At 43.0% G+C, this 20123-nt stretch overlaps 1 protein-coding gene across 2 annotated transcripts in view; it reads left to right on the top strand.

Annotated features, from left to right (window-relative positions):
• The window catches only part of NEXMIF (neurite extension and migration factor), a 215662-nt gene that overhangs the window by 152681 nt on the left and 42858 nt on the right, over positions 1-20123 (top strand). Inside the window, exon 4 of one of the 2 annotated variants that reach the window (XM_082208204.1) lies at positions 11692-11848. The exons of the other annotated variant lie outside the window; for it this stretch is intronic. The gene's annotated coding sequence lies outside the window, so the exon portion shown is untranslated. The remainder of the gene's footprint in view (positions 1-11691; positions 11849-20123) is intronic. 2 annotated transcript variants of the gene reach the window in all.

Here is a 20123-nt window from a genome sequence, read left to right as displayed (position 1 = left end):
AATGTGTGCTGTTACTGTTGTGCAGAGGGTCGTTTTCTTCTCATCTCCCTGAAAAGAAAGAGAAAAATTAATTATTCTCTGCACATCTGTGAACTGGGAAAGAGCTTCCATGTAAGTGGGTCTAAGCACAATTTTCAGACAAGATTGACTCCATATCTCTTATTTAGAAATTAAGTCATAAAACCTGACACAAGTTTTTGAATTCATGCATTGTTTACACCTACAATTCCTTTGCCAACGAACCTAACAGAAAACTTATTTCCAGTTGCAGGCAGTTCCACACCCCACACCCCACCCCCATAAATCAAGTCAAGTCAACAAACAATTGCAGTAGCACCTACTGACTGATAACATACGGCAAACCCCTAAAGTTGAAACAGTTCACCTCCTCTCACGATTTAGCTGTGCCAGTGAAATACTGAATCCTCAAATTAAAAAGTTGTTCACAACGTTGGTGCGATATTTAATCTTCTGTTAGTCTATTGTTTGTTTAAACAAACTTTTTGTAAGCCTTAAATTGTTATTAGTTTCTCCTACAGATAATTTTATTTTAGCTTTTTATGTAAACTGCTTTGGGGGTTGTTGTTGGTTGCTGTTGTTTTTACAATCGGTGTATAAATTTTATGAAATAAAATATGTAGTTCCAGGATGTGGCCAAGGAGATGTTCCATGGAGATACAAAAACCTCTCCAGCAGCTGACAGCTGTAAGTCTGGGTGCATATCAACCAGCCAGTGCTTTTTTCCTGGGGGTACTCAGTATCAGGGTACCCTGTATCAGGTTTACCATGGGTACGCAATATTAGGACATTTTTTCTATTTATTTGTTTCAATCAAATTTTTATTAGGTTTTCACATAACACATCTTAAGAACATCATACGTTACCATTCATATTTTTCTGTGACTTCCCATATAACTCGATAAGACCTTTTTTTCTAAAAGAAAAGCACTGGTTAAAAGTGTGGCATGTACTGTGCCAACTTCATGGTGAGTACCAGCTTCTTTTTCTTCTTCTTCTAGAAGAAAAGCATTGCAACCAGCAGATGGCATTACACGCTTCTGGTTTCTGCAGCTTCAGGCAAAAAGAAGTGCAATTAAGGCCTGCCCCTGCCCCTGCTGCTTCTTGTGTAGGTCACAAAATACCCCATCAAAGAATGATTTCAGCCATGAAGGATAAGCCTAGGTTTTTGCTGCTTTATGTAACAGTAACTGCAGTGGTGTTGGAATGGTTCAACTTTTGTAGACATAGTTGCAGCTGCAGTCTACAGCAATCAGTCTTCTCCCCACCAAACAGGAGAGTACCCCACAACCAGTGGCACCGTGGTCAGAGAGAGCCAGCCTGGCTCTTACTTGTTCAGGGTGGCTCAGGAGATGGCACAACAACCCCCTAGTGTCATTTGTTGTTTTACCTTTTCCAAACTGTTAAAAAGGTAAAGGTAAAGGTACCCCTGCCCGTACAGGCCAGTCTTGACAGACTCTAGGGTTGTGCGCCCATCTCACTTTAAGAGGCCGGGGGCCAGCGCTGTCTGGAGACACTTCCGGGTCACGTGGCCAGCGTGACAAAGCTGCATCTGGCGAGCCAGCACCAGCGCAGCACATGGAAACGCCGTTTACCTTCCCTCTATAAAGCGGTACCTATTTATCTACTTGCACCCAGGGGTGCTTTCGAACTGCTAGGTTGCCCGGCGCTGGGACCGAGCAACGGGAGCGCACCCCGCCGCGGGGATTCGAACCGCCGATCTTTCGATCGGCAAGCCCTAGGCGCTGAGGCTTTTACCCACAGCGCCACCGGCGTCCCATTTTCCAAACTGTTACAATGAAGCATATTGTACAGTAAAAAAGCGCACTGGATGGATTTGGTTTTGCTTTGCAGTTTTGATGCAGAGCTTGCGCACAAGCAGCATGGGCTGCCACTTCCTAGTTCACACTGAGAAGCGATTTTTAACTATCTCCAGGGGCACAGCTGAAAACCAATGAAGAAATCAAATAGAACAGGGACTGAACCCAAATATGCCACCCCCCCAAACCACCCTAATTAACAGGGGGAATACATGCAGAAGCACTCCGTGCACCAGCAATTTAGTTACAAGGTTTTACTTGTTATCTCTACTTTTTATTGAAACGTTGCTGTAACAGCACCCATCCACCTACCTGCCACATACCTTGCCCCGATCCACAAATCAATTTTGCAACTTAAGACCAATTTCTTTTGCTCAGGTGAAATATAAGCATAAATGTGGATAAAGCCATACACGCTGCATATATGGTGACAAGTTCACTTGGGGCATGAAGGGAGAGGCAACACCAGTGGGCTGATCCAGTACATATAGAATCATACAACTGAAGAGTTGGAAGGGACCCCAAGGGCCATTTCACTCAGCCTCCTACAATGGAGGGATCACAACTAAAGAGTCCCTGGCAACCTCTGTTTAAAACCCTCCAAGGAAGGGGAGTAGCCTGTTCCACTGTCAAACAGCTCTTACCGTCAAAAGGTTGTCCGTAAGGTTGAGTTGTGATCTCTTTTCTTGCGATGTGGATCCATTGCTCTGGGTCCTAGGCTTTGGAACAGTAAGGATCAACTTTTTTCCGTCTTCCATGGTGCAGCCCTTCAGGTGTTTGCATGTGTGAAAGAGAAGTCACAGAGCTGTATTCATATAGTGGGCGAAAGACCTTGTACATCCACTCTTGAATGCCAAGTCCATGCTCCGCCTCCATGGGCTAAAAAGTTTCTTGCTACATTAAAAAAAAAAACCACACCAAAAAAGCAAGCCTGTTCATAAGTAATTATTTTCTCATAGGATTAGCAGTTTAATATCTGAAATTGCAGGCCAGGAAGCCTTCGGAAATGTTGACTGTCATCTCTGATTACTATCGGTGTATACAGTTGCTACATTTCTTCTCTTTTAATTGCTTCTCTTACCCAAAGCTGGAGCACTGCCCCCCCTCTTCCTGTAACCTTGCACTTTAAAATCCAAGTTACCTAGGAGATCAAGGTTAGGGTGTATCATTAATGATTAAGACCATATGCCTAAAACATATGGGTGTTTATAATTTGTAGCTTTGATGTCACATTGCAATTTTGGCAGGGCACTTGCACAGCTTTGCATCTGAGGAGTCTGTGTGAGGGCCTGAACCTGACTCTTCCTGGGGTCTGGCTGGAAAACAAGGCATGGCATCATCTGAGCATTTGAAAGGATACAGAAATTCTAATCCCAGAAACCAAAGTTCATATCCTTAATGCAAACTCAGCACGTATGCCTTGCACCTGGATTTTGAATATGACCTTACGCTCTTCCTCCTCACCCTAGTGCCATTATTATTATTATTAGTCACTTTTTGCCGTGGAAACTCATGGCAATTAGTCACTTTTTTACCATGACTTATGAAATGGCTTACGAAAAGAGAAAACATAAGCATATTAAAACTAGAAGGGGGAAAATACATTAAAACATCCCACCTACTCTAAAAGGCCATAGATAGTTAAAAGCAAAGGTTAAAATCCTGGTTAGAAGGGAAGGTTGGTGCCAGGTAAGCCTCCCTTGGGAGAGCATTCCACAAGCAGGGAGCCACCACAGAAAAGGCCCGTTCTTATGTTGTCACTCTTTGGACCTCTCATGTAGGAGGCACACAAAAAAGTGCCTCAGATGATGATCTCAGGGTTTGGGTTAGTTCATATGGGGAGAGGCAGTCCCTGGGCCATTTAAGGCTTTATGGGACAAAATCAGTACTTTTAATTAGAGCAAGAACAGCAAGGAGTTTTGTGGTGCTTTACAGACTTAACATATTTATTATACATACATTTTGGTGAACTAGTATCCTTTCAGCTCCTACCTGCTGAAAAGGATATAGGTAAAGGGACCCCTGATCATTAGGTCCAGTCGTGACCGACTCTGGGGTTGTGGCGCTCATCTCGCTTTATTGGCTGAGGGAGCCGGCGTACAGCTTCCAGGTCATGTGGCCAGCATGACTAAGCTGCTTCTGGAGAACCAGAGCAGCGCACGGAAATGCCGTTTACCTTCCCACCAGAGCGGTACCTATTTATCTACTTGCACTTTGATGTGATTTCAAACTGCTAGGTTGGCAGGAGCAGGGACCGAGCAACGGGAGCTCACCCCATCACGGGGATTTGAACAGCCGACCTTCTGATTGGCAACTTCTAGGCTCTGTGGTTTAATTCACAGCGCCAAACTTACTAGCTAACAATTTTGGAGGGTTGGACTTGAAATGATTGGTTTTGGCACCTCCTAACAAATGCAATGGCTGACCAGCCATTTATTGGGGGAACGAATGAAAACATTCATGAAGGCACCAAAAATCCAGGAACTGTGGTTTTTGCAGCATTTGTTTTCCAATGACACAGCTTCATGTCTATGTGTGTTTTTAATTATAAAAATCTGAACAAAACTGAAGCTAATTGCTGCAGTCTTAAGTGATGTTGGCATCATTTTGTGCAGTGAGAGATACATTTATTCCACAGTGCAAAGGGCCAAGGACCCCCAAATTTAGAACAATCATGATTTACTGTGTCTCTTGAGCGAAGTGCATTTGTTACCTTGGAAACAAATAGCTGCAGTGAACAACTAGATAAAATTTATGGAATCATCATCAATAAAACTTGATTATAAATGTGCAAAAACATACACAATTTGCTGTTGATGTGCAACATGGTGATGCAGTGAATAGCCATTATATATCTACTTGCATTTTTGGACAGTGGGAGGGTGTTCTTTTTACAGTGGGGAGGCGTTGTTGTTATTGGGCAGTTTGTGAAGAAATCGTCTGCTCTTTTTCATATTTGGGGGCATTTAATTTTAACTTTCAGTTTAGTGTCACAAAAATTGTGCGCTGTCCTTGGTGTAAAAAAAATTTCCTGAATAGCAGCAATGAAAACTGAAGAATGTGGTTGTGGATTATTCCTGCCCTTCCCCTGAGTCTAGGGGTACATTTTATTCAATATAAAGAAATTACCTCATGCTTAGTAGGTATCGCTACTGACTTGGATTTTCTTAGAATTTGGGTAACAAGTATACTCAATAGTATGCAAAAAACAAAACAAAATCCACTGAGATCTTCCCTGTCACTATGTACTCATGCTGGCTTCTACTTTAAACCTGTTTGTTTATTCCAGCTTTTGGTAGCTCTTAGCCTCATATCTTAATTCGTAATGAGTGTCACATTGTGTTTTAAGATTATTCATTGTTGTTGCATTTACGTGTCACTGATTTGTAGTTGAATTTGTTGTTTTAATTGTCAGCGTAACTCACCCTGAACTCATTCTCTGTAAACCACTCTGCACACTGATGCTGTTAAATTGGGACCTCTAAGGAGCCTCATATGGTCCCACATCCCTTATGTTTTAACACCTCCTTAGAGGTCCCTTGTGGAGACCCTTCTTTAAACACACAAATTAGTCAACCATCTTCATATGCTTTAAGTTTAGGGTAGTTTTTAATGTTTGATGTTGTTGCTTTTTTATTATTGCTATTGATGTTCTGTTGGGAGCCGCTCAGAGTGGCTGGGGAAACCCAGCCAGATGGGCGGGGTATAAATAAATTATTATTATTATTATTATTATTATTATTATTATTATTATTATTATTATTATTATTATTGCTAAAGAGCTGAGTTGCTGCCAGTTCATATTGCTGAATTCATCTTTGCTAGCTGATGGGCAGAATTGAGAGGGTGAATTCTAATCAAATCTGGAGAGTGGGAAGCTCACCTCACGCATTCCGATCTGCATAGTGAATATAACATCTAGACCTTCCCCTAGAATCCAGGAGGGTATTGAGGGATGTGGGAAAACCTATTTAGGTTTGGATAGTGCTTTTTTCCTTTAAAAAATGTTTAGGGGTACTCTCATTTTCCTACTCATATTGAAATTAAAAGGTATAGGTAAAGGACCCCTGACAGTTAAGTCCAGTTGCAAAGGACTCTGGGGTTGTGGCGCTCATCTCACTTTACTGGCCGAGGGAGTCTGTTTGTCTGCAGACAGTTTTTCCAGGTCATGTGGCCAGCATAACTAAGCCACTTTTGGCGAAACCAGAGCAGCGCACAGAAACGCCATTTACCTTCCCGCCTATTTATCTACTTGCACTTTGATGAGCTTTCGAACTGCATCCTCTTCTCTGGTTTTTGGCAGGATGCAGAAATAGGGCAGGTGGAGGCTTCAAGGTCTGCACATGGTCTTGGTAGATGGTAGACCTGTTTTAAATTTCCTTTGTTGTCCTGTAATTCTATATTAATTGCCCTTAGCATAGGGTTTGGCCTCAATCCCAGCAAATATTAATTTGTTATGCCACTGGTAGTCATGGCCCTATGACATTTTAGCTGCAATCTCCTCTCTGTTTGTTTCATCTGTCATCTCCTTTGCTCTTGGCTTATTGCTAACCCGTGCCTTTTTGAATCCTCAGCTATAGGTGAGGGGTTTTGGCACGAGGAAATATGGCTTGATATCATCTTCCATTCAAAGGGGATAAATTTTCCACCTGTCCTTAATTTGCATTTAGGTGGTGTTGCTGCTCTGAGACGTTGAATGCCCTTCTTTTCTCAATGATGACAGCATTTGGGGTGGCAGGGAGCTGAGGGTGCTCAACCCCAGCCCCCAGGTGCTCAACACATTTAAATATTAGGACCTTTTAATCTTGAACTATGAGCATAAGAGCCCTACAAAAAGAAAAAAGGCTGGGGAGTAATCATTCAGGGTTTTGCACCGGCATCAACAATTACAAGAAGGTTAGCAAAAATCACGCTTAGATGATGGAATAAGCGCAATCAAGCACTTGTCATAGGATAATTACAGTGTATTTTAATTTATTTTTACTAAGCATATTTGCAATCCCATTTAGGATCAAAATGCAAATCTCACTTGAATCAAGTTCCCATTCCCTGCAAACCCGAAAGATTCACTTTCTCTCTTCAACTCAGTGTACAGCTCACAATTTTTAACTGCGGTTAGCTCTTCACATTAGCATGCAGAAGTATAAGACAGGTTGAGCCCCTTCTGGAAATAAATTTAGTGACTTGCTAAATTCTTTCTGTTATCTTTTTAAACGATCTAATCCCCGACTTGAGGGGACTTTTTTTAAAAAATGGGGGGATTCATTGTCAATAACAGCAATGGCAGGCACTCCTGATGAATGAAAATAAATATTTTAAAGTTCCAACCAAAAGCAAAGCCTGCAAGAGTGAGAAGGGAGCAATATATAATTTGGCGTGGCATTATGAGGCAGAGCGGCTCTTGACAAGTGAGTGATGTTAAAGGTCATCTGCCATTGCTTACAGCCTTTTTGGAATGGTAGAATTAAGTTCAAACTCAGGATGTTTTTTGTGCCTTAAATTTCTCTAGGGATATCCTTCATAATGTCTTCATGCAGGATAACACTGCAGTAAACGAAACACAGTGCACAGGATTAAAGGGTTATTTCCCTTGTGTGTTGAGCTGACACAGAATGCTTAAACCTCAGGATGTTTTTGAGTTGTCTCTATCTTCTGGAGGTCTTCCTCCTTCATGACAACAGCTCTTTCTAGCTTTTGCTTAGGAGGCTAATTTTGCTCCCAGTTTAGAAAAAAAAATTGAGCCATTTTTGTGCACCAGTAAAGTAAAACTAATGTATCTAAAATGTGCTGGGGCACCTATTTTTTCAGCTCTGGTGCTGTGTAAACACAGAATGGCTGCCCATCTGCTTGTCTAACTCAGGCTCCTAAACAGACACTGTCCTGATCACCCACAGAGACTAAAGAATCTGCCCCAGGCAATTAGGAAGAGGACTATGAATTGGTGAATTGGACAAGAGCTGAGCTTCTCCTTCTATTTTGGGCCCCATCCAACTCTACAGCTCTATGATCTTACAAAGGGGGGAACTGAGCGTGTGGGCATTGCTAGTGAATTGGTTGCTCAGCTCAAGGTTGAGCTGGGTCCTTGCTTCCTTCTTTTATCAGAAGCACTCGGCCTTACCTGGCAAAAGGTTGACCTTCCCTGAGCTACTTCCAGAAAATCCCTTTGGAACATGAGGAACCTGTTCTTGCTCCACCATGAGGTCCAGAGGCTTCTGATAACACTCAGCAGCATCTGGACTTGGCTGGCAGCACAACATGGCAACCGTTGGCAAGGAGGGATTCTTTGCTAGTGAAGTCTTCCTTCCTCTCCATGCTGGCTGGGCCTGATGCAAGTTGTAGTCCAATGTATTTGCAGGGCAATCAGGTTAAGAACATAAGAAGACTGGCAAACCTGGAATTATACTTAATAATTGGATAATGATAGTCCTTATTTGGGCTTCGTTATTATAACTCATATGCAGCTACTCATTCTAAATGCCTGTTTTCCATCTTTTAATTTTCATTTGTTATAATTGTTCTCTGTTTCATATACATTGCATGGTGAGTTCCCGCCACCCACTGGTAGGAATAAAGACACAGGACGCAATTATTTAAGGTTAATGGGCTAAAATTGGCCACAACTTTATTGGTTACAGGTAAGAGCGGTATTGGCTTAGGAGGATTCCCCTGATCACGCGGGACTGGAAACCAGCCCCTGCACGCACGTTGGGGGCGTGAGCCCACAATCCCACCTCCTCCTGATGTCAGAAGTGGCTTTATAACATGAAATAATAACAATAAACTTTACCAAAAAAAAACCCCCAACAACGCACACAAGAAGAGCCTGCTGGATTAGGCCAATGACCCATTAGTCCGGCATCCTGTTCTCACAGTAGCTAACCAGATACATCAAGAGGAAACCTGCAAGCGGGATCCGAGAACAAGAGCACACTCCCCCTTGTAGTTTTTAGTAAGTGGAGTCAGTGGCGTAGCGTGGGGGGTGCAGGGGGGGCCGGCCGCACCGGGCGCAACATCTGGGGGTTAGGGTTAGGGGGCGCAAATCCACGGGTTAGGGGGCGCAAATTACTTGCCTTGCCCCGGGTGCTGACAACCCACGCTACGTCACTGAGTGGAGTTCAGAAGCGTTTCTGCCTCCAGCCATGGAGACAGAACATAGCCACCCTGGTTACTAGCCACTGATGGAGCCTTACCTTCCATTAACTTGTTTAATCCTTTTTTTACACTATCTAGGTTGGTGGCCTTATGAGAGTGACTTCCATAGTTTAACTATGTGATGTGTTAAGAAGTACTTGCTTTTCTCTGTCCTGAATCTTCCAAAAGTCATATTCATTGGATGACCATGAGTTATAGTGTTACAAAAGGGGGGGGGGCAGGGAGAAAGATACCCTTCTCTATCCTCGTTCTCCATCATATGCATCAGTTTTTCAGCTTTTGTCATTGTCACCTTTTATTTGCCTTTTCTCTAAACTAAAAAAAGTTGGGGGAAGATACCATCAAGCATTGTCTTTACCACAGGGTAGATGCAAAACCAAATACACACCATTTATTGCAGCAAGAGTAGAAAGTGATGATGTTGCTAATAATAACACTTCTGCTTAAAAGAAACCAGCAATATGCCAGGGTGCATCTGCACAGCACCTTATCTGTTGTTCTCAAAGCATCTTGGGCTCTTTTCCCAGCTCTGCCCATTACTTTTCTGAGTGGTCTTGAGCAAATCAACCAGGGCTGTCTTCATTCAGGTTTGACTTTTGCTTATGCCAAGCAGCTGCTTGAAGCTCCAGGCTTTGCGGAGAATTTCAAGAGCTCTTTCAGAGAATTTATGTAGGCACATTACAGATCGCCACTGTTTGTGCTGCAGTGAACCATTATTTATGAGTCTCCAGTTCTGCATAATTCAACAGGGATATCACAGCGTCCTGCACAGAGAGCCTGATTATGTATGTTTGCAGGGCCCTACAAAAACAAAGGGAGCAAACCATTAGCAAGAGATGTCAGAAAGTTAGGAAATTTTGGTTTGGAGTCTTTGAACATTGAAGCTTTGGTGAGGATTTTTTTGTTTTATTTAAAAAATATATACATAACTGCAATCAAAAATAGTATCCATTCCAAATTATAGGAGCAAATAAGAGACCCTAATTGCGTTGTGGAAACATCTACAAAAATTAGATTGCAGTAATCTAGGCTGCTTCAACAGAGCTATAGTTTCCAGATCAAGGGAAATCTATTCCCAGAGTTCCTTGAGAGAAGCATTGACCGTTAAATCACACTGGAGTCTGTAGCTCTGGGACAGGAACAGGGGGTCTCCTAGTAACTCTCAGCACCTGTAACAAATGATAGGTCCCAGAATTCTCTGGGGAAAGCCATGATTGTTTAAAGTGGTATCATAGATGTACGGTGGTGTCAAATGTATGGTGTGAATGTAGCTTGTCCACAACTTGGGGAAATGTGTCAGGTCAGTTTAGGAACATGTATTGGGTGGGTAACATTTTGTCCTTTACCTCAAGCAAAAAAAAAAGCTAATTAAGCTTTGGGAAGTAAGTTGGAGAACTCTAGGGCACTGTCAGAGCCCTCACGCCTCCTTCCCACAACTGAGCACTTTGCTTACCCAGCTTTGGGAAGGCAGCATGATGGCTGCAGGGTGTGTGGGTGTGTGTCAGATGTTGCTGGGGGCCATAAAAAAGGCATTGCAGGCCACATGTGGCCCTGAGGTTATATTTGAATTTCATTGTACTTGAATAAATAATTATATTTGAATTTCATTGTGAAAATTCACTTTGAAATTTTAGCTCATTTTGAATATTTATTACATTTATATCTCACCTTTTCACTGAGGAGCTCAAGGTGGTGTACATGGCTTACCCCTTCCCTTTTTATCTTCATAACAACTCTGTGAGGAAGGTGAAGACTAAGGGACAGTGAGCAGCCCAGGATCACCCAGTGAGCTTCGTAAATATTTGTTTCTGCTGCTCCTGTCAGTGACACGTTTCTTCAGACTTTGCCATAATCTGCATCTCCAAATATAATGACAAAAGAGGGAGAGATCAGAAGAAGGTGGACCAGGAGCAAAATGAAATCACTGAACTGTAGAGTTGGGACCCCCGGTGTCATGTAATCTACCCCCTCCAATGCAGGAATCACAGCTAAAACATCCCTGACAGATGGACAGCCAACCTCTGTTTAAAAAACCTCCAAGGAAGGAGAGCCCGTCACCTTCTGAAAGCGTCCATTCCACTGTTGAACAGCACTTGCTGTGAAACAACTTTCAATAAGAAAATAGATGGCTTCAGCACTGAACAGGCATAAAACTGTGAGTCAACAGAATAATGGGCAAAAGTTACTGGCCCAGTCAAGATACATTCCACCCCAAGGAATGACAGAGGAGTTCAAACTCTTACAGAATTCTTCCATGGACCCTTCTTGCAGTGCATAGTTAAACTGTGGAACTCATACTCACAGGAGGCAGTGAAGGCTTTAAAAGAGGGTTGGACATCAATGGCTGCTAGCCATTGTGGCTATATTCTGCCTCCACAGTCAGAGCCAGTGCTGCTTCTGACCACCAGATGCTGTGGGTAGATCACCTTCCCTCCTGAATGAAACCAAGATAACATTCTGGAATCCTTTTGCTATTTAATGGGTTTTTTAATTTTACAAATTACTTTGGCTTTTCTCCTCTTCCCCAGCCCCCCTGGTGCTGCTTCCATGATAACTGCACTTGAGTTGACAGATCCGGTATTTGTATGTAGGCATAAAAACAGTAGGAGGCACTTATGTAGATGCCACTAATTTAATTTAGCTTGATATGTAAGCAGAGCACGGGCATTTTTGCGCTAACCTGCTTGCCTTTATTTTACAGTCATCTTCAGCCTTCTTACGTCAGTTGCTGAAAATCCTTCCACTCTTCTCTTTGCCTGCCCAAAGACAGGCGCCAGGAGAGTGAACCTTGGGAGGAGAGAGGTCTGCAGACGCAACTGTGGAGAGAAAGAAAAAATGTGCTGAAATTATTTCAAAAGGTAAGAGGAAGGAGAGCATGTGTACCCAACTGAAATAGCTCTGCGAGGCCTTGCTTATGAAGAAGAAACTCCTGAGAGTTTCTGGGAACCCCAAGGGCAGCACAGAGCATCCATTTTCCCCACCCATCCACATCATTTTTGTGGACAATATGCTCTCTGAGTGGCGTGATTGCCATCGCCTCCATGATTGCTGCAGCAGTGTGTTGAAAACGTCTACCCTTGTGGTCAGGATGCACTGCTCAGTTACGTGCTGTACCTGTGACACCTACCTATATAAATAAGGAAGTTGTAATTGAAGGGAATGGGCTGGTTCTTAAATGGCAGGTTTGGAAGCAGTCTTTAGGTTCAATACTATAGCAAGCCCATTTCATTTATTGCCATTATCGTCGTCATCATCACCACCAACCACCAACCACCACCACCATTCATGAAAATTTCCAGGCAAGGACAAACTTTTTTTTTTTAATGACACAGGCAACTTTACTTGGATTCTCAAAATTTAACTTGTCTTTGCACTGGTGGACTTCATATTAATTTCATCCAGCCAACTCATTTTTCCAAATTAACTGTCTTTCACATTATGACAAGAGTTGTTTCAAAAATGGGAAGGGAAATTATGACGGTGGCTAAACTATATCTGTCCTGCAATATCAAAATTATCTGTATATAAGGAGAGAGCGAGAGCGAGACAGAGAGAGAGAATATTAAGCAGAGCATATTTCCTCTCTTCTGGCTCTCCAGAGGGGTGTGTGCATGTGCATGTGAGTGCACGCGTGCAAAGTGCATTTCTTGGCCTTCCGTTTTGAGTGGTTTGTGTTCTTTGCTGCTGCTGCTCCTGCTGTTCTTCTGTCTGTCTGTCTTTCCTTTTCTTGACCTGCTGTTGAAATGTGTTTGCCTTCAATGAATTCATTTTTGAAAGCATTGGAGAAGCAGCTAATACATGCTTTTAACAGCAATAATGCTGATAATCTTATGAAATCAGATGGAAAGTTAGACAAATGCTGACTTTTACATCTTATTCATACTTTGGATTATAATGAGTGCGGCCTGTTTTGATCATTTTTGTCCTGATTAATTTTAATGATATACTACATATATTGTTTTTTTCTTGGCCAGTATTCATTTAGCCCTGTTTGGCTGCAAGATGTTGCTCTGCCACTGGCCCCTTACTTGTTTACTGCAAGGATTGCTGATCCTGGCTAATGCTGCAGAGTGCACACCAAGTCATGGCTGCATCATTCATTAAGTGTCACTTTAGCAAAGTTCGCTCATGCAGGGTTCATAGTCAGGAGACAACATAGGACTTTGCTTGTGAGTAAAATGAGAGGAAATAGCGGAGCTAAAATGAGAGATGCCATCATTGCAAGAAGAGTGAATAATGAATCGACCCTCATCTGGTGTGCCATCTGCAACATGCATTTCAATACTAAAATATCATTTATGTATCTTTTTGTGGCATCATGTTCTTACTGAGCTTGTTTTGATTCCTGGGAGGGAGGAAACAACTTTCTGTTATTTCATGTTAGTTTGCCAGACATATTTTCCACAAGATAGACTATTCCCAAACTGAGCTGTGAGAAACGAAAGGGAATTGTTGAATGTTGGAAGATTCAGGAAAACATAAAAGGAAATACATCTTTACACAGTTCGTAGTTAATCTGTGGAACTCAGTCCCGCAGGAGGCGGTGATGGCCACCAACCTAGATGGCTTTAAAAGAACGCTATACAGATTCATGGGGCAGAGACTATTGATGGCTACTAGCCATAATGACTATGTTCTGCCTCCACAGTTGAAAGCAGCAAGGCTTCTGAATATTAGTTGCTGGAAACCCACAGAAAGGGAGTGGGCTCTTCTGCTTGGTATTGCTTGAGGGTTTCCCACAGGCATTTGGTCAACAACAGTGAGAACAAGATGCTAAACTAGATGGGTCACCAGAACGATCCATCCAGATGTTATGTTCTTAAGTCCAAGGTCCCCATCTTCAGAGCAGGCTGCCTGTTATACCTCTATCTGCATAACTGTTTCTGCTCTGCTTTCCTTCAGGTGTGTGTGTGTGTGTGTGTGTGTGTGTGTGTGTGTTTGTGTGTGTGATCAGATCACACAATCAGAGTAGGCTGCTTGGTGGACTCCTGCTATGCTCAGTCTTACTCTCTTACACACTTTTGGGAGTGAACTATGTCTCCTGTTTTGATTCAGACAAAAGGGTGTGCCTCAGCTATCAGAAATTTTGAAGATTCTTGAGCTATAGGGATAAGTTTGGGGAACATGAGAAAGACAGGCTTGCCTGGTACCTGGTGGGAACCTCATTGCTGGTGGCAGCCAGCTAAATTTTTGAGGAAAACACATTTTTGGTGTAGTGTAATCTCTCTCCCACCCCCGTCCTCCATGTTAGTTGCACACTGCTTAATCCCAACATTTGAGCATAGGGTGCTTTTGCAAATGCCACTTGGATTAGTGGGTTAATGGCAGTTAGTGAAATCTACTTACCGGTATATACCACTTTTGGTGCAGAGGTTTACAGTTGGAATGCAAATATTTGCATGTAAACTTTATAAATAAGAGGCATCCTGAGATGGGGAAGCCAAATGGGGTTTAAAAATATAAATAGTGGGTCGTTTCCTGCCCTGTAATGCCATACCAAAATCTGCTGTGTGATTGCATCCTTGTATGTGGCAGGGCCAGCCCTGATCATGTTTTCTTCCTTGTTTTTCCAGCAGAGGCTGTAACCCTAGATGCACTCACCCAGAATTGTGTCCCAATGAACTCTGGGTCCAATTAAACCTGTTTCTTCAATAAAAGCACTCAAGTACATGGCTGAGATGCCTTTTCCTTGTAGTTAAGTTGTTTTTCCAAAGCAGGGTCTTCTCATTGAATGGGGACTGCATAGTGACCTACTTTAACCCCGTTTCCCTGGTGAAGGCTTGGGTAGTTTTTCTCTTCCACTTTTGCTCGGATAGTTGTATAAGAGATACTTGAGAAAAACTCTAGTTGCGTGTTCAGACCCAGAAATCTCCCCCCTAAATAAATCCACACTTGACTCAAATTTTTGGTTTGGTTTTTGGCAGAATTTAAGCCACAACTTTATTGATTACAGAAAGTGACTGGTTGCATAGGCTCTGGTATGACTAGCTCCCTGCCTTGCAGGTAGCACTGACCCAGGGTTCCAGCATAGGTCAGCCAAGGGTGAACACCTGGATAAGCGGAAAGTCAGACATGCATTCTCCCATCCCTATCACCTGAATGAGAGCCTATCCGCAACCTTACAAGTTGTGATTATTTGCTACGCGGCAGGCGAAACCCAAATGGCAACAGCCAGTCAGCCAAGTGGGGAAGATTCCTGCCGTGCCTCTGTCCCAACGACAGACAACACACAACGGCATAGCAAGGTCAAGCGCAAAACCCTAAAAGTAGGGAGAGGTGGGCGGGTCTTACCACAATACATGCCCTTTTTAAGGGAGGACCCGATATACTAGATCATAACGGCCCTTATTTTCTCCTTCGACCCCTCCCTCCCTGCCTGCCTTATGATGCATTCTCCACTGTGGACTGAAAAGAGTATGTGTTTTGCACTTTCTCTTCATTGAGGATGCCACTAATGTACTGTGGCTATAGCTCCAGTGAGCTACAAGACTGTTGTAATGCTGATGGATAGAAGTTACCCAGGAACCTGGCACAGAAGCAGACATATTGCAGGTTTATTCCAATTCTGGTCATCCTGAGCTTCACTCCTTCCCTCCCTCCTTCCCTCCCTCCTCTCTCTCTCTTACTTGTTTGGGTGAATCACAGCAATTTGGCTTCTGATCACCACCTCTTTTTCTTGCCCAAATCCCTGCTGTGACAGCCCTCTCCCTTCCCTCCCCCTCCTCGTTTGGAAACTGTTCTGTCTCTGCCATACAAAAGTGTATTCTTAAACAGACTATGATGCTTGGGAATGAGGGCAAAAGGGTGGAAACCTTTCTTTGCCAAGCACAGAAAGAGAGGAACAACAATCACATCAGCAGCTTAAATAATTTGAGGCCACATGATCAGGGTGTGTAGTTGCAAGGTTGGCCAATCTGATTGTGGCAACCCCTGTGGTTTGCCTCTAATGACACCTGATGTCAAGGGCTTGGCAAATAAAATCATTTTGGACATCTGAGGGGCAAGCTTAGCGGTAAAGCATCTGCTTCACATGCTGAAGGCCACAGGTTCGGTCCACAACTTGCATCGGCAGGTAGGGCTGGGTTTGTCTCCTGCATGAAACCCTGCCAGTTAGTGCAGACAACACCAAACCGAATGGAGTAGTGGTCTGACTCAGTAGAAAGCCGCTTCCTCCATTGGAGTGTGGTGCAGAGCATCCACCAGTCTAAGATTTGCGCTCTGTTTCTTTTGAAAGGCTCTCAAGATTAGCAAAGAGATTTGATTGTTGCAATGTTAATTTTCTTCAGCCTCTCATACAATCTGTTGCAGATGGAAGGCGTGACAAGTTCTTAAAGCACTGCCATACCAGGGGACATAAAATGGCAGCTGATTGGCAGAATGAGCACACTTTTGTTCTCATATTAAAAACTTATTTTAATATTGTATTTTTAAATTGCTGTAACCTGCCCTGGGACCTTATGGTGGAGAACAGATAAGAAATCAAATTAATAATGAAATACTGATATAGATTGGTTCATATTTTGCATTTGCAGCCTAAGGTTCTTGCAACAATGCCTAAGATAATGTCTGTGGAACCCTTTGTGCCCCTGGGAAAAATGCTATATGGATAATACAGTATTTATGGCTTATGTAGCAAATTTCAAGTGCTAGAAATGTTTCATATAAATATTATGTCAGCAACCCCTGCAATCACCCTGCATGGCAGGTCAGCTACTTTTATTGTTCCCATGTTACTGTTGGTTAATTTACTAAAAGGAAAAATAGATATGGCAAAATAAAAGGAATCCCCTAGATGCCAAGATCCAAGTTTGGGACAAGTCATGTTTGGGGTGAGAACCCAGCAGTGATTTAAAATCACCAAACATGCAGCTAAGTAAAGTGTGGCAATAACAGCTGTTAGACATTTAAAATATCCTCTCTTTAATTGCTTTCAAAGCTCCCCACTTCCCTTAGCATAGGAAGAGACCACATGTTTGGTAGGTTAAAAATGATTTACTTAGTAGTAGGGTTCACATGGTGGAAGCGAGAGAACAAAGAGTTTGGTAGCCCTTCCTTCCAAGGTGAGGGGGAATAACCAAACTAAGCTGGCTGGACAGCGCACTCTATGGTCTTAACCCCCTCATGCATTAATTAGTCTTCAACATGTTGGTTATATTAGGCTGATTTATCCCACAGCCACAAATGAAAGGACATTTTGCATCTGAGAGTTTATTTCATATTTTGATATGTTATATGTTCTAAAATCAAAACAACTTGGAGATCCCAGCAAGCCTGAGGCACTTGCATTTCAAATGCTGAGATTTTTTTTTTGTTTAAAAAAGAAAGGAAAGGAAAAGGGGGGGGGGGTAAGCGAAACCAAAAATGCACAACATAGACTTGTTAAGTATATGTTGAAAAAAATAGCATAAATCTCGACATTGAAGTACTGAATATAAGGCACATTTATTTATTTTTCAATGAAAGTGCACTAAGATCTAATTGCAAGGGGGAAATATAGACAAACTAGGCAAACCATGGATGAGGAAAACAAATCCGGAAAATTCTGGTTGAAGCTTATACCAGATGAATCAGTGCTTATTCTGAGACTATATTGAGATGCGGACAATTATTGAGATAGGTCATAGAGATACCACCCAAACACCTGCCTAATCTCCAGGCTCTGCAGTACCCCACAGGATGCGTAAGCTTTTCCATAACAACCACCTTTGCAACCTTTTAAAGCTCATTATTTATTTGGAAATTTGAACTATCTTTCTATCCTTGGGCTCTATCAGGTCAGGCTGCCACCACAAGGTAAAGGACAGAGGTTATTGAGGCGTCATTGCTTTTAAATGTAGGGAGCAGGGCAGAGAGCCAGATCTGGCTGGACTAAGTTACAAATAACGGTGCCTATTTACCTAAAAACTGCAGCCCAGAAAGCAGGGACCAAAGACCCAATAGCCCCGCATTACCTCCAGGGACACACACACACACACACACACACACACACACACACACACATATAGTGGTACCTCAGGTTATGAACATAATTCGCTCCAGAGGTCTGTTCTTAACCCGAAACTGTTCTTAACCTGAAGTGTGCTTTCACTAATGGGGCCTGCTGCTGCTGCTGTGTCGCTGGCGCACAATTTCCATTCTCATCCTGGGGCAAAGTTCGCAACCCAAGGTAACTACTTCGGGGTTAGCGGAGTTTGTAACCCGGAGGGTTTGTAACACGAGGTACCACTGTGTATGTGTGTGTGTATGTATGTATGTGTATATATATATATATGTATATATATATATAGTGTGTGTGTGTGTGTGTGTGTGTGCATGTACCAAATTGAGCATCAGATAGTAAGGGCTACCAGCTCACTTGCCAGCTGGGAACATTACTCAGAATGCTGCTCACCCCAATTTGCATTAATGCTATAGTGGGGTCCCACTGAGTTCAGTCCTGGATATGTCTGCATGTGATATGAAGCCAGACCGGTGTTTCTTAATGAGGGCACAGACTCTCTCATTCCAGTTATGCCCCCTCCCCAATAATCTTATAACCAGAGAAAGGAAATGTTTGCTTATTTATGTATATAATGAATTTTATATGCCACTGGATTGTAAACAAAGCAAAACCTCTCTAAGCAGTTTTTGGGGTATATACATGCATCAACATGCGTTCGTGTTGCGTCAAATAAATATAGTGTCAGACTGCCCTGATCCATGGTGACATTTTCCACTAAGGTGAGATGATGTTGCAGCAAATGGAAAATTAATCTCGGGGAAGGGCAGGACCTTGGACAAGCGTCATTCAATGGGGGTAGGAACAGCGGTGGAGCTTCATGCTCCGGCACAGGGGGCGGAGAGCAGACAGGGGCGTGGCTGGCACATGTCCTGGGGGCGTGGCACACTGCTCACAGGGGTGTGGTGCGCATCCTGGGGGCATGGCGTGCCGGCTGCGGGGGCCAGCCACAATGGCACCCTACCGGGATCGCACTGCCAGGGGCGATGTGCTCCCCCCGTCACCCTCTTCCTCTACCAGTGGGTAGGAAGAACAGATTGCCCCAAGCAGGGTCATGGAACAACTAGCAGAGCTCTAAATTAGCAAGAGTAGTGATGACTGTTTGCCAGACCCACTTAGTGTGGCACCTGAGCACTTGGAAACCAGCACCTTTTCCAGTAGCCTTAGGCTACTTCTAGGCAGTAGGGTTTAAGCTTCTTTGGAGAAAGTTCCTCATGGTCTCCTGAGGAGTTTGCTGCCTAAGGACTCTTTCTGTGTAAGGATGCTGCATCTGAAGATTCAGAATGAAGACCCTCATATTGTAAGGTGCTGAATGCAATGGTGACGGGGGGGGGCAATGCAGAGAAGTACTTGGTGATTCAACAGTTGCATTTGAAAATCATTCAGAAAATTCCACCCTGGTGGAAACTGAGTATTGTCTATTGTCTTTTGTTGATAAACATCCAGTGCTACTGTTCAGCAAGGTCGAAGGAGCCAGAGAAAATACGTCTATGTTCTCTGTTTTTGACCTGTACACACTCACTCATGACCACATGCATTTCTTAATGTTGCTTTCAGATTCTTAATGTAGTTTCGTAATTTAGAGTTTTATCGTTTTATAACAATAGGCATTGCTCTCATGTTGCCTGACAGGTATAAGTAGCAATTAGCTAATATCTGTTTGACTCCCTCCTCAATGAGCTATGTATGCTTCTCTGTGTATATATTAGAAAGCAGCATTAACCCAAGTGTGATGAGGAAAACCTATAGCTCTCCAGATGTTGTGTTGCTTAGCATGTAAGTGATCCCTGGCACTACTCACAAAATTGAAGTTCAGAATCTTAGGGGGAAGAGAGTGGCAATGATTGCAATTTTCTTTTGGTTTACTTGCTTAGTGCATTTATATCTCAACTTTCCCCCAGAGCTCAATGTGACACACATAGTTCTTCTCCCCGTTTTATCCTCACAACCACCTTGTGAGGTGTGTTAGTCTGAGAGTGAGTCACTGGTCCAAAGGTACCCAGTGAGCTTCATTGCTGACTGTGGAATTACACCCTGTTCTCAAGATCTATGCAGCTTTTATCAAAAAGATTCATGTACATTCAATATCAGCAGACCCTGCTCACTAGTAGAAACTCCTGTTTACTTACCCAGAG

This window comes from Podarcis vaucheri (assembly GCF_965113315.1).
Source record: "Podarcis vaucheri genome assembly, chromosome: Z".
In the NCBI taxonomy this organism is placed as follows: Eukaryota; Metazoa; Chordata; class Lepidosauria; order Squamata; family Lacertidae; genus Podarcis; species Podarcis vaucheri.
The sequence above is the reverse complement of the archived record's forward strand: the minus strand, read 5'-3'. Positions and strand labels throughout refer to the sequence as shown.